Below are 15,697 nucleotides of genomic sequence, written 5' to 3'. Positions count from 1 at the left end.
ATCAACCAAACATTTAAAAACATTTTTAATTACATTTTTTTCAATGAATTCACCCAATCTTCACTGGAAAAAGAAAATTTTTGTAACAAATATGCATAGCCAAACAAAACAAATTAATAAATTGCCCATGTTTGAAAATATATAATTCATTCTGCACCCTGATTTCATTACTTCTTTATCAGTAGTTTCCTCTACTAACAGAATCACAGGACAAGTCCCTATCCCCATATTTTTATTGATATATTTTGTTTTTATATTACCTATATTTTATTTTTAAAAAATTGTTCCATGAACAAAATTTTATTTCTCCCCAATTTCTCCCCAATTTTCATTGGAAAAAAAAAAAGAACAAATCCCTTGTAACAGATATGCATAATCAAGCAAAATAAATTCCTACGCCGGCCAGGTCCAAAAATGTATGTCTTGTTCTGTGCCTTGTGACCATCCCATCTCTGTCAGGCGGGGAGGAGCCTGCTTCACCTTCGGTCCCCTGGAATCTCAGCTGGTCGCCGCATTGATCAGAGTTCTTAGGTCCTTCAAAGCAGTTTGTCTTTACAGTATTGTTGTTCTTACATAAATAGATCTTTATTCATCTCACTTCATTCTTCATCAGTTGTCTCCCCAGGTTTCTCTGAACCTATCCCTTTCATCATTCTTAAAGCAAAATACTTATTCCATTACATTTATGTACCATCGTGAGTCTGGCAATTCTCCGACTGATGGGCATCTTCTTAGTCTCCATTTCTGTGCCATTACAAAAAGAGCTTCTGTAAGTATTTTGTCTTTCATTTCCCATAGATCTCTCTCCCCTTTACCCCTTTCTTTTAAAAATATTTTTCTTTTAAAATATTTTTGTTTATTTTGTTGAATATTTCCCAATTATATGTAAAAAAATTGAAATCTTTTTTTAAATTTTAAGTTCCAGATTCCTCCCCCCTTCTTCCCACCCCTCCCCTATCCCTGAGAAAGCAAGCAGTCATGGATTATAAATGTGAAGTCACGCAAAACATATTTCCATATTTAGTCATGTTGCAAAAGGAAATACAAACAAAACAAAACAATAAAAAAGTAATAAAAAGTAGAAAGCCATCTCTTATTTAAAAAAAAAGAATAAAAAGAGAAAGGAAAAAACTAGCCAATAAAGCTAGCACTTCATCTGGGCCCAACATTTTATAATAGTGTTCCACAGCCATAGTCCCTCCCCTCCCACTTCTTCAAAGGAAAATAAGGTGCATGCATTCCCTAATCTCTTCTTGGGGACCACATTTGGTCATTTTAATTTCACAGAGTTCAGTTGGGATTGCTTTGCTGTTGTTCTTTACATTTACATTGTTAGAGTCATTGTATATCTTGTTTTCTTGGTTCTGTTTACTTCATTCTGCATCAGCGCATTTAAGTTTTTTCATGCTTCACGGTTTTCTTCATATTTGTTGTTCCTTATGAACAGTAATGTCCCATAACATTCATTTACCTCACTTGTTTGGTGATTCTCCATTTGATGGGCATCCACTTTGTTTCCTGTTATTTGCTGCTAGGAAAAGTGCTGCTATAAATATGACCTTTTTAAAAAAATCATTGACTGACTTGGGGTATCATGCCTAGTAATAGAATCTCTGGATGACAGGATAGGGATATTTCAGTTACTTTCTTAGCGTAAGTCCAAATTGTTCTTCAGAATACCAATCCTCAGTTCCACCAACAGTGCATAGGTGTACCTCTCTTTCTGCAGCCCTTCCAACACTAACCATTCTCATCTTTTCTCATTGTTACTTATTTGCTGCTTGTTGCATCCTTTTTTTTTTTAAGGGTATTTAATCAGGGCAATGCTTATCCCTGGAGGAGTGACACCATAATGTTGAAGCTTTAAGTCACTGTGGCATCTTAGTAGGAAGAAGGCTGGACCTGACAGCAACCTTAGCAGTATCTGGCCTGGGGGAAGCCTCTTCTAGATTTGCTTTGGGTCTAGTTCAAAGCCCTACACCTCTGAATATTATCTGATTCTGCCAACCACTTGACTTTCCCCTGCATGACCTTTCCCCAAGAAGGGTCATTTCATCCCCCCAGGCCTGAGTCTCTGGCAGCTCTGTCCTGTCTCTTACTGGCTGGAGACCCATTTTGTGCATGTCAGTGAAGCTCTCCTTTGAGCTCTGTGTCCTCTTTGGTCAACATCTGTGGCCCCCTTAAGCACTGGAGCTAAGCATCCAATGCTAGTTCCCTGAGACTCCATAGGGAACAGGGTAGTCATTTCCACAGGAGAAAGGAGAAGCGGGGTTTTGATTTTATGGGTCTTTTATTAATAACGCATAATCCCATGTCTTTCGCCAAGGAAGGATGAATAGTATAGGCTTCCTGACAAGGGAGTAAGCTCCCCATCACTGGAGGTCTTCAGTAGAAGACTGAATAACCTTTTATCGGGTATAATTGGCCTAGATGGGCCTATGAATTCATTTAAAATCAAATCAAATTGAAAAATGCTACCCACTTCCACATAGAGAACTTATGGACTCTGACTGCAGATTGAAGCATATTTTTTTTTCTCTTTCTTTATTTTTCCTTTTTTTTTTCACAACATAGCTAATGTGGAAGTATGTTTTGCATGACTTTATATGTATAATAGATATCCTATTTCTTGCCTTCTCAGGGTGTGGGGGAGAGGCTGGAGGGAGAGAGAGAATTTGGAACTGAAAATAAAAATTCAAAAAAGTACAATCGGGGACAGCTAAGTGGCACAATGGGTGAAGCACTGGCCCTGGAATCAGGAGGACCCGAGTTCAAATCTGACCTCAGACACGTAACCCAATTTTTTCAAAAAATCAAATTAATTAATGGGTATTTTCAGAGCACCTACTATGTGCCTACCCGTGTGTCTGTTCTTTATGGGATGCAAGATAAACAGGACACAGTCCCTTCCCATAAGAAAGCTAGAGTCCAGTTGGACAAAATAAGACAAAGATGTGACTTTAAAAATATACATATTTAAATAATAGTTTAAGATAGCAGTAGAAGAGTTTCGGTTATGTTTGGCTTTTCTCATCACCTTGCATACTTCGTTATGAAATCCTGTGGTTTCTCTTCCCACAATCCCTCTGGAAGCTGTTTCCCTCCTCTTTCTCCCCTCTGCCCCCACACTAATACAGATCCTCATTATCACCATCCATCTGCTCTGTTGCAATAGTCTTCTAATTAATCTTCTCACCCTCATCTCTTCTCTCTACAGGTCACCCCCATCCTCCTACCAGAATAATTCTTATCAGGTGTAGATTTGGTAATTTCACTCCTCTGCTCAGAATTCTTCAGTGGCTCGCAGTGAATAAGATTCACACTCCCTTGTCTGGCATTTGAGAAACCCCACGTTATTGTGCTGTTATACCTTGCCAGCCTTTTGTGATATTATACTGTTCAGTGTGCTTTTAACAGGCCTTGCCTCTGCCTGCTCCTGCCTTCTGTGAGGCTGGCCCCAGGGGACCTAATAGGACACAGCATCACCACCTGCCTCAAATCTGATCACCTGCCTCCCTCTTCCCCCAGCGACTGCTCTCCTAACACTGGACTCAGTTTTCAGTGGTGAGCGTATTCCCACCTTCTTATACTCTCCCTGTTCCAGTGATTCTGAAACCCAGCCCACCCCTAGCTACAGCTGTATAAACCCTGTTCCCCATCCCCTCCCTTATTCCCATGCACCTCCACCCTACCTCTCCCCCATCCTTCACTGTGCTCTCTGGAACACCTGCCCCATAATTAACAAGCTTGCTTTCAGCCTAAACCACGACCTTTCTTAGTCCTTCTGTCTTCTGGCGCTCATTGCCACCCTTTCAGTACCAGCTGTACTTTCACTTATATTCTCTCCCACCCCTCAGTTCCCTGCTTTTCATGGTGGGGGGAGGGGAGTGGGTAAGAATGTTCTTTGCTCCACATTGCCTATTCCAAACATTCCCTCTTCAAACACATAACACTTACTAGCTATGTGGACCTGGGCAAATTATTTAACCCTATTGCCCAGGCAAAAAACAAACAAATAAACAAACAAAAAACCCCAAAACAAACACTCCCTCTAACCCTATCTTGGAGACAATCTCTCCTCCTTTGAGGTTCATGATATATAGATTCATCACCAGGAGTGTGCTTATAAATGTTTAACAACTTGTCCCCTAGGAGGGAAGGGGAGAAATGGTATGCACAATACACTTTTTTATTTTTTTGCTTTTTGATGAGGCAGTCAGGGTCAAGACACTTGCACAGAGTGACAAAGCTTGTGTCAGATGTCTGAGGTTGAATTTGAACTCAGGTCCTCCTGACTCGAAGACCAGAGCTCTGTCCACTGGGCCACCTGGCTGCTCCTGCATGACACACTTTTAAGTTTAATCTGCATCATTAATACTTTTTCCATTGCTTTCTTAAGTTGAAACAACAAAATAATGTCAAGCTCTGATTGCGTTTCCTGGGTTATAAATGTTCACAATGAAAATTTAACAGTTGTGAGAGCTGGTTCAAGCTGGCTCCAGCACGCCATACTTATCATGGTGGCCATTGCCCAAACCCCATCCTTCCTTCCTGAGTTCAGTGCCTGGCTCAAATCTTTCTCCCCTCCCTAACCCTTGCCCTTACATTCGGGGCTTCAGCATACAAGTAGATGCTCCTTCCAAGGTCCTGATTTCACAGTTCTTCATTTTAATCGGTTCTCTTCCTTTCTACCTCAAATACACAGAGATGGGTGTAATCCTTGGTCTTGCCCCCATCCAGAACAGTTCTGTTTCCATGTTCATGAATTCCAAAATTCCTTTATCCAATCAGTCTGTTTCTCCTTAGGACCTTTAATCCTGTTCTTCATCCTCATCATGACTCCTGTTCCCTTCACCACGCAGTTCTCTCCCAAGCTATCACCCCTACGCTGGCTACACCTTTCTCTCTTCCCTATCTTCACCCCTTTGTGAACCAGCTCTATTACATACACTGTGCTCTACTCTCAAATCCCTTTTCCCCTTGTCCTTTTTACTGATTGTACTTTGCCAAAACCCAGCCCTGGATGATGCATGCTGTACTTTTTCTTCTCTCCTATTCACACGCTACTGAATGAACCATGAACCTTACTAATTGGGGGCACTACAGATTTATGTTACATAATCTCAAATAGGTCATCACTTGAGCAAAGCAGTCCTTCACACCTCCCTGATCTGTTTCCTGCCCCATTCACCCCAGTGTCTATACCAAACCTCTTCATGCCTCCTCAATCCTTCCACTCTCTCTTCCCATCCTCTAAGCTGAGGGCTTCTAATCATCCTTCACTGAAAAAAAAATGAAGCTCCTCGTCTCACACCACTCAGATATCTTCTCTCACTATCTCTTACCTCATTCCTGTCTCTGATGAAAATGCAAACTCCTCTATGTATACATTGATCTCATCCTCTTCTGTCTTCTCCAACAGACTGCCCCCTCTATCATCCCCCTCATCTCTCAAATTCTGTCTCTTGGCTTCTTCCCTGCCACCTACAATCATGCCCATATCTCTGGCTCCCCCATTGTTTAAAAAAACACACAACTCAAATCCTCACTTGATCCATCCTAGCTAAGACCCATATTCTCTCCTCCCCTTCTGGGCTAAACTCCTTGAGGTACCTCCATTTCTTCTCTCAATAGCTTCTAAACCCTTAGCAATATATATTGGCTTCTGACCTCATCCTTCAACTGAAACCATCCTCTGCAAAGTTACCAGTGCTGTCTTAATGGCCAAATCTAATGGCCTTTTCTCAACCCCTGTTCTTCTTTCATCTTTGCAACCTTCGATGCTGTCCATCACCATATCCTTCTGGATCTTCTCTCCTCTCTAAATTTCTCTAATATTGTTCTCCCTTGGTTCTCGCATTTGCCTGACCAATCCTTCTCAGTCTCCTTTGCATTCTTATGTCATACCCATTATTCCTGGGTGACCCTTCAGGCTCTATCTGGGTCCTCTTATCTTCTCCTTCCATACTATCTCACTTGGGTGATCTCATCAGCTCCCATGCGTTTAATTATTATATCTGTGCAAATTTCCATAGCCTTAGCGTCCCTCCTGAGCTACGTTAGCTGCCATTTGCACATCTTGCATATCTTGCACAGCTCAAACTGAGCATCCCATAGGAATGGCAAACTTCATATATCTTAAAGAGAATTCACTCTCTTCCCTCCCCTCTCCATCTCCACTACAACCTTCCTTTCTTCCAAACTTAATTATTACTGTTAGGGCCAGAATTGTTCTCCCAGTCACCCAGCCTCACAGCCTTAATGTCATCCTTGCTGCCCCACAAATCTAATCTGTTGTCAAATCTTATCATTTCTTCTTTCACAACATCCCTTGTAGGTGTCCCCTTCTTTCTACTTTAATCCATCTTCTACTCAGCTACAAAAATAATTTTATGAAACACAAATCTAACCATATCACTCCCCTTGTCAATAAATTCCACTGATTCCCTGTTGCCTTCAGGATCAAATATAGTCTTCTGTTTGACTTTTTAAACCCTTCACAGCCTGTACCCTTCCTACTTTTCTAGTCTTCTTACATTTTTTGCAAACAAAATTAAAATTTTGTTCTGTTGATGAATTTAAACAAAACTAAAACAGAGAAGTAAAATTATATATCACCTCCCTGAAAATGGTTAGCCAGTGTTTCTGCATTCTACGATCCAGATGCATTGGTTTACTCTCTGTTCCTCGCTGACAGCATGCCATTTCCCATCTCCGGACCTTTGCATTGGCTGTTCCCCTTGGCCTTGAATGCTGTTCCTTCTCACCTCTACCTCCTAGCCTCCCCGGCTTCCTTCAAGACTCAGCTCAAATCCCACCTTCCACAGAAGATCTTTCTTGGTTCCCTTCCTCCCCTAGCTGCTAGGGACTTCCTTCTCAGATCACCATCTATCTACTCTGCATATATCTTGAACATACCTAGTTATTTATATGTTGTCTCCTCTATTAGAATGTGAGCTCTTTCAAGACACAGAAACTGCCGTATCTAAACTTTGTATTTTCCCCCAGTGTGATGGTAAGCACAGTGTAGCAGTATTTCTAAAATGAATAAATGATTGGATGAATTCAAAGGGCAGGACTTTATTAATTAATAAGCCAAGAATACAAATCCAAAAAAGAAAACCCCAAATGGGGTCACAAAGAATTGGATACAACTGAAATGATTAAACAACATAGGAATACAAACAACAATTTGTATTATTATTAATAATGAGTAATTATCAATAAAATAATTGTATTGATTTCCATGTTTTTGAAAGCAACCCAGTCCCCTTAGCATTGACCCCTTAGCAAATAATAGCTTTTCTTTGGTATCCTCCTTTCTCTACTTTTTGTCTCCCTTTCTTCCCCTCAATACCTTTTACCTGCTGGCCAAGTGTGAACAGGGTATTATCTCCATCAGCTTTGCCAACTAAAACATGCTCTTTGGAAAGTAACTAATAACTCCTTCTTGCTAAGATGTAGATATAGGTGTAGATAAGAGCTAATGTATGAGATCTGAGGGGGATCTTTGGGGTGTTAGGAACCCTGAAATGCAAGGGTACGAGGTGGATCTGCCTTGAAAGAATTCAACCACTCAAGCCTTCTTTCAGTTAGTTTATTATGCACTAATTGGGCAGGCAAGATTTCTAGTAAACCTTTAGTATTTGTGACACTAATACAAGTGAGCATGATTCTAAGAATCTGCATAATTTAATAGGGGTAAGATTGGTACTTTTATACAGAAAAAGACTGTGAGAAAATTTGCATGGGATTAAGGGATGACAAGTAGCCTGGGATAGTCTGGAGGTAAAAGAGAAGAGGTCTAGAAGGGATTAAGGAGTGTCAAGTAAGCTAATTAAGTAATCAAGGTGGGCTGAGGTGGGCCAGATGCTTAGGCACCAGTGATCTGGGCTACTGAAATGTATGAGAAAATTCAGAGATTGGGTTGCTTTCAAAGACATGGTCTTTTTCTTTAGGGGTTCAGATCCCATCCCCATCAGAAGGAGTGTTGCATTTTATTTTTAGATTTCTGTTTTCTTGATGAATTTTAACAAAACTAAAACAAAGTAAAATAGTATATCACCCCTGAAAAGTTGGGCAGAACAACACAAAACAACCCCAATATCGCCCCTTCCTTCTACTACATAATTTTGTTATTCCGTTTGTTAAAAAATAAATAAATAAAGACTGTATAGTATTGACTTAAACAAGTCTGAGTTTTGCTTTCATTTGCAGAATGATTCAAATGGTTCTGCAGGATTGTCCTTTCAGTAGATTCTTCTTCACTCTATATTACTTGCTATGGGTCTTCTCATTCTTCTTTGGATTCTTCCTGCCTGTGATTCTTTACATATGGCTGCGTAAATATACCACAGTTTATTCATTTATTCCCCAGTTGTTGGGCATATACTTTCCATCTTTTTGCTATTACAAATAACATTGCTAGTAATATATCTTTTGGTTCATATGGATCATTTCTTACTTTTTATGCCTTGTTAGGAAACAAACTTGATGGTGGGATTGCTGGATTAAATGACACAGGGTTAGGGGAACAGTCATCTCATCCTCCTAGCTGTGGTGGGGAAGAACGTAGAAGGTAATCATTATGTTTAACTTGTGGTCAGAGAAATTAGAGCTCCCCAAACCTCTTCTTAAGTATGAAGTTAATTTTACAGGGCAGTCTAGACCCCAGCCTAACTTAAGTAGGTTCGAGGAAAAACATTAAAATAATAGGGATAGAGGCAGGAGTGTGGTAGAGTCAGCTCCTACTAGCTGAGAGCTGATTGTTGTGTTTTCTCTTTTCTACCCCTTTCTATTTTGTGGGGAGGCTTTATTTTTTCATTGAGTGGCTAGGTGGTGCAGTAGGTAGAGTGCAGGACCTGCACGCAGGAAGGCTCATCTTCCTGAGTTCAAATTCGGCCTCAGACTAGCTTGTGACCCTGGGCAAGTCACTTCACCCTATTTGCCTCAGTTTTCTCATCTGTAAAATGAGCTAGAGAAGAAAATGGCAAAACCTTTATAGTATCTTTGCCAAGAAAGTCCCAAATGGGGTCACCAAGAGTCAGATGTACTGAAGCAATTGAACAACAACAATTATTGTTATCATCATTATTATTAATAGCTATATGACCATGGGTAAGTCACTTCATCAATTTCCCCATCTGTTAAATGAAAGGATTAGACTACATGGCCCCTGAGGTCCCTTCCAACTCTAAATCTAGATGATCTTAGGAATATTTTTGTAATTTTTATTGGATCATTTCATATTGCTTTCCAAAATGGACAGGCCCACCTTCAGGGAGTTAATGGTCTGGATTTCAAGGTGGAATAGAGGAATATTTTAGAGGAACATTTTTAACAAGCGATAAATAATGTCTTATTTCTCTACCTTGAGAATGTGAACTTCTTGAGAGCAGAGACTGCCTTTCTTTCCAGTTTATGTCCCCAGTGCTTACTTAGCACAGTACTTTTTCTATATAATAAGAACTTAATAAATGTTTTTTCCTTCCTTCATTAATCCAAAGGGATTGGTGTCTAATGGTAGAATTTGAGACCTTAAGGAACAGAAAGGGAAGGATGGGGGTAGGGGGAGGAAATGGGGAAGGGGCCATTTGCTCCCCATTCAAGACTTTCATACTTAATACTTAAGGTATTTAATAATTAGTTTGGTTCAGACCTCTGTTCCCATGACAACCAGCTAAGCTGGGTCATCCATTCTGCCTGTAACCCAGAATGGACCCATTCAATAAAATGTCGGGGCTGGGAGGGGTCTTAGAGATCACCTAGTGGTGAGGGTCAAATGAGATAATAATTGTAAAGCACTTAGCATAGTGCCTAGCACATCTTAAGTGCTATATAGATATTATTATTATTATTATTATTATTTATTATTATTATTATTATTATTATTGTTATCTGGTCCAAACACTTTGATGTTAGAGAGAGGGAGATGGTAGCTTGGGGAGGGGAAGTATCTCGACCAAGATCACAAAATTAAGTGAATAGGGCAGCTAGGTGGTGCAGTGGATAGAACACTGGCCTTGGAGTCAAGAGGACCTGAGTTCAAATTCAACCTCAGACCAAACACTTGCCACTTACTAGCTGTGTGACCCTGGGCAAATCAGTTAACCCCAATTGCCTAAAAACAAACAAACAAACAAAAAACCAAAAATAAAAAAACAACAGAAAAATTAAGTGAATAGTAAATCTGGGACTAGAACCCAAGTTTCTCAGTTCCCATTCTTGGCACTATACCAAAGTGGGCCAACTTGTACTGTGAGGAATGACTTCAGAAATACTCTGGATTCTTCCTTTATGAGTAGGTAGATAACTGCAAAAGTTTATAGAATTAACTGAGCTGGAGACAGGAGAAAGTGAGAGAGAGGGATGAAAGTCAATGTGCTAAAGTGACATGGGAGTCAGAGGACCCAGGCCAGTCACTAGCTGAGTGACCTTGGACAAGTCCCTTGCCATATCCCTTTCTTTAAAATGAGAGGGCTTGGACTAGATGAGTTCTAAAGGCGCTTGCATCTCTCAGACGATACAGAGGGGGTTGGGAAGGATGGAAGAGAACTGAATTAGACATTCCAGTATGTGTGGGTAAAGGGAACTCGAGGCTGCTGTCTGTGTGGGAAGGGTATGCAGGCCAGAAGTGAGATGCCTGAACCAGTTTGCTGCCTTCCCCACCCCAGAGGCCACAGAGGCTCGGATGGAAAAGCTTTTTTTTTCCTGGGAATACCTCTCAGTGATTTGATTTTTTCCAAGACACACAGATAAACAAGCCGACTTGATTGTCAGAGACCTCCAGACCCCAGTCTCTTTAGGATCAAAGGCTTTGCTTTCAAAGGGAGAATATTCTCTTTCTCTTCTCTGGGTTCATGGCCTTTGAGTCCCAAGAAAGACAAGAGCTGGCCTGGGTACATTTAGAAGTGCCACCATCCCCCAACCAGCAATCATGGGTGTCTGGGTAACCTGAGCTCTGTTTACTTAGGAAGTAAAGGATTGAGGGGAGAGCAAAAGGCAGCAGAGCGTTGGTTATGGCCTGGAGTTTGGTGCTAAATTGAAACCCCTTGAGCTGAGTTGGGCTGGGGCTGGGCTGAGCCAACTGGGCTGGACGGTTTTCACCCTTTCCCCATTCATCAGGAACTTCCATTCAACAGGGACTTACTGGGAGACCTCCCAGACCAGTGTATAATCAGGGAGGACACTCCTTGCTGATTAAATGAATAAAAAGCTGGGGGAGGGGCAACATTTACAACCCTGTTTCTTGAGAGGTAAATTCTATTTTAAAAAAAAGTCTATTCGTATACAAACCTAGGCCAGCTCTTCCCTCCTTCAGACTCTGTCCAGGAACCCCCATAGCTGTCTGATTAATGGGGCAAGGGTGAAACCTTGGGCAAATCACTTCCCCTCTCTAGGCCTAATTTCTTTCTCCATAAAATGTGATTAGACTAGATCAAAAGTTTTTAACCAGGACTCCATGGATGGATTTCAGAGGGTCCATGAGCTTAAATGGGAAAAACTTAGCATCTTTATTTTCACTAGCTTCATTTCCTGCAATTATTTAAAAGCCTTATTCTGGGAAGGGGTTTGTAGGCATTAAAAAATTGCCAAAAAGGGCCATAAACACACACACACACGCACACACACACACACACACACACACACACGCGCGCGCGCACACACACACACGCACACACACACACACGCACGCGCGCGCGCACACACACACACGCACGCGCACGCACACACACACACACACACACACACACACACGCACACACACACACACACACACACACACACACACACACGGGGTTAAGTACCCTTGGAGATGGTACTTGATGCCCGCAGCTCTGACATTTTAGGATTCAGTGTTGGGGGAGATGGGAGACGTGGAGGAAATTCATGTTCTGGATGAGATATAGTACTTAATCACTCTTATCCAACTCTGAGAGTCTATTTCATTTGGCCAAAAAAAAAACCAACCCCAAACTCTAAACATTTACTAAATTCTAGCACTGTGTGCAGAGCAGTGGGTTGGGGCCAAACATGATACACAGTTCTGGTAAGTTTCCATTCCTACCATTGTGGAGCTGAAGAGTAGAGGGTTAAAATACAGAGACAATTATGAGCTATAATTATGTTATGGGATTAATTAAAAATGGAATTATTTCAATACTGAGGAATGTCCTTTGGGAACATATCCATTGTTTAAAAAGAATTAGGTACAGATAATGGAGTAATACAGTGTACTTCTCATAACAATCCTGTGAAGGAAGCCGGACAAATACAATTTTATTTTTATATAGGTTTTATTTTTTCAATTAACAAAAATTTATTTTTTGTCCTTCTTCCTCCCCCCATTGGGAGGGGAAAAAAAAAGAAAAACAAAACTCTTATAACTAATATTCATAGTTAAACAAAACAAATTCCTTCATTGGCCATGTCCAAAAACATTATGTCTCATTCTGCATCTTGAATCTGGCGCCCATCTATCAGCAGGTGGGTATCAGGAGGTGGGACCCATCATTGGGTCCATGGAATTATGGTTGGTCATTGCATTGATCAGAATTCCAAAGTCATTCAAAGCTGTTGGTCTTTATACCGCTCTGGTTATTGTAGAGTTAAGTTGCTTTCCTGGTTCTGCTCACTTCACTCTGTATCAATTTGACTCTGTATCAATTTGTTCAGGTCTTCCCAGGTTTCTCTAAAACAATCCCTTTTGTTATTTCTTACAGCACAATAATGTTCCATTACATTCCCAGACCATAATTTGTTCAGCCATTCTCTAATAGATGGGCACCCCATTGGCTTCCAGTTCTTGGTCGCTACTCAAAGAGTTGCTATAAACACTTTGGTACAAAGGGTCCTTTTCCTTTGACAGCACCATTTTACAGATTGGAACACCAGAGTTTAGAGAGGTTAGGTGACCCAATTTGACCAAGGCAGGTTTAGAATCCAAGTCTACTGACTCGTTAAACCATCATCACACTGCCTTCCGTATTATACTCTTAGGTACAAAAGATTTCATATTTACTTTTTTTCATTTCTGTGGCTGTTGGCTACTTTTATGAACTCTAAATATAGCAAAACTTAAATCTTGTATTAGCAAAACCATGTATTTCCCGAAGTGCCTAGCCCTGAACTTGTATATTGCTATAGTTGTTTGTCCTTCATTCTTGAAGAGGACTGTGGCATCAGGAAGGTGATGCCACGACTTGCAAATGAATTGGATTTAAGTAAGGGAGGACTGTGCAAAGTCACCAGACTTTTTCCTCCAGAGCTATCTAGGTCCGGTGGCTAGATATAGATCAAGACTACTGGGAGATGTTGACTTTTTTAAGTTAAAGTTTTTCTCAGGTCTCAGTTTGACTGAGGCAATGCCCATTCAGTGATTAAGGCTAGGTAAGAAATGAGGCAAAGAATGTCTTCTGCTTAGTAAAATAAAGGAAAAAAATCAATCTGAGAGGGGAAGACCCTCAGGGTTTCTGGCCAAAACCAGAAACAGTTGCTATTTACATTCATTCTGAGCTAGCAGGGCCCAAACAATGACCCAGTGGGCTTTGGGCTGGGACCTACTGTTGGCCAGTCAATCAGAGCCAGAGTGAATTGAGTTTAAGGCTTGGTCCTTAAGAAAGAAATCTAGCCAGTAAACCCCAAGGTATCTTTTGAGGTTTCAGCTATCAAAATTTGCATTCTTTGGGTAGGGCGCCTGAGGGAGAAAATAAATGCCTATTGAATTAAATTGAACCAGCCTGGTGGAATCCCTCATTTATCCCTTTGATCTTTCAGACAGTGGCATACCTAGACCTAGCCCCAAACCACCTTGATTTTAGGACTGATGTGCTTGCCACCCTGCTCAGAGGCCTTGGGATCTGGGAGGCTGGGGGCTTGGGAGTGGGAACACAGATCCCATCTTGGATTCTCAGGCTCTGTTTGTCTCTAGTCTTTGCTGCTAATGGGCTGGAACGAATGGGAGCTGAGCTGAGGGGTGGATGGGAGGAAGGAACAGTATCTATAAACCTTCAAAAGTCCTTTCAGGTCACTTTGATCATTGTTTGACCATTTGGGGATTCAGGTTGAGTGAGAGAAGGCAGATGGTCTGATGACAAGACAGATTGATAAGGCCAGAGGGAAAATGGTCGTTTCGTTTTTCCTGGCCTCAGATCGGCCATCTACCCTCCTATTTGACCATGTCCACACCTTGGGGAGACTCTGGTAGCATAAAGTGAAAGACTTACGGCTTCTGCTAAACCGTTTCCAGGCTATCCCAGAAGGACTGAAAGATGTTGGGGAAACCCAAAGGGCTGACTGAAGAGGGGTGATAAAAGGGGTCAGAGGTCTCCTGCCCACTCAGAAACCTCCTGTTTTGTTCCCAGGAGACTTTTCAGCCACTGCTGCTTATATCCTGGGGGTTGTTCCCTATTTAGGTCAGAAATCTTTAACTTTTCACGGTTGGATTTAGAGTCCTAGGACAGCTAAGTAGTGCAGTAGATAGAGCCAGCAGCTGGGCCTGAAGTCAGGAAGAATCATCTTTCTGAGTTAAAATCTGACCTCAGACACTTATTAGCTGTGTGACCTTGAGCAAGTCACTTTACCCTGTTTGCTTCAGTTTCCTCATCTGTCAAATGAGCTGGAGAAGGAAGTGGCAAACCACTCCAGTATCTCTGCCGAGAAAACCCCAAATATGAAGAGTCAGACGGGACTGAAAATGACTGCCACCCTGCTTTACTTGTATGTTCGGGGGCATGTTCACTTAATCCCTCTCATCAGTCTTCTGGCAGGGACTATGGGTGCAGAATGTTGCATATGAAGATGCAAAGTTTTGGGGTTTTTTTAACTGGTTTTCTTTGTTATAAGAGTTTAATGGGAGTGGGAGTAGGAGCAGAGGCATTTTAGGGAAAATTATTGTGGCATGAAGAACAAAGGCATCTGTTAAGGTTTAAATAAAAATAAAATGCATGGCACATCATTGGTGGCCAAGAGAATATAAAGCACCAAGAGGTCTTCTCCAGCTTTCCCCTTGTGCCTCAGTGGATGGAGCTGGACCTAGTCAGGAAGACCTGAGTTCAGATCCTTCCTCAGAGACTTACTAGCTGTGTGACCCTGGGCAAGTCACTTAACTTTGCCTCAGTTTTCTCATCTCTAAAATGGGCATAATAATAACACTAATCTCATAGGGTTGCTGTAGAGAGCAAACGATATAGTGTTTGATAATAAGCCCCTTGCAAACCTTGAGGCCCCACCCTTCATGCCACCCCACAGACACACATCTAACAAATATTTAGAATCATGTAATGTTAGATCTGCAAAGAGATTTTAGATGTCATCAAGTCCAAACAACCTCATTTTCCAAGTGAGGAAATTACAGTCAGCTAGATAGTGCAGTGAATAGAGTGCCTGGCCTGGCATCAGGGAAACCTGAGTTCAAATCTGGCCTCAGACAGTTACTAGCTGTGTGATTCTGGGCAAGTCCCTTAACACCATTAACACCAGTGTGCCTCAATTTACTCATCTGTAAAATCGGGGATAATAATAGCACCTCCCTCCCAGAGCTGTTGTGAGGACCATATGAGATAACATTTATAAAGTGCTTCACACAGTGCCTGGCACATGCTAGGTGCCTTAATAAACACTTGCTTCTTTTCTTCCAGAGTCCAACAAGGTTAGGTGACTTGTCCATAGTCACATATTCGGGAAACATCAGAGATGA

This window comes from Phascolarctos cinereus, unplaced genomic scaffold, assembly GCF_003287225.1.
Source record: "Phascolarctos cinereus isolate Bilbo 61053 unplaced genomic scaffold, phaCin_HiC Scaffold_4;HRSCAF=312, whole genome shotgun sequence".
Lineage (NCBI taxonomy): Eukaryota > Metazoa > Chordata > Mammalia > Diprotodontia > Phascolarctidae > Phascolarctos > Phascolarctos cinereus.
Note: the sequence above shows the minus strand (reverse complement) of the source record.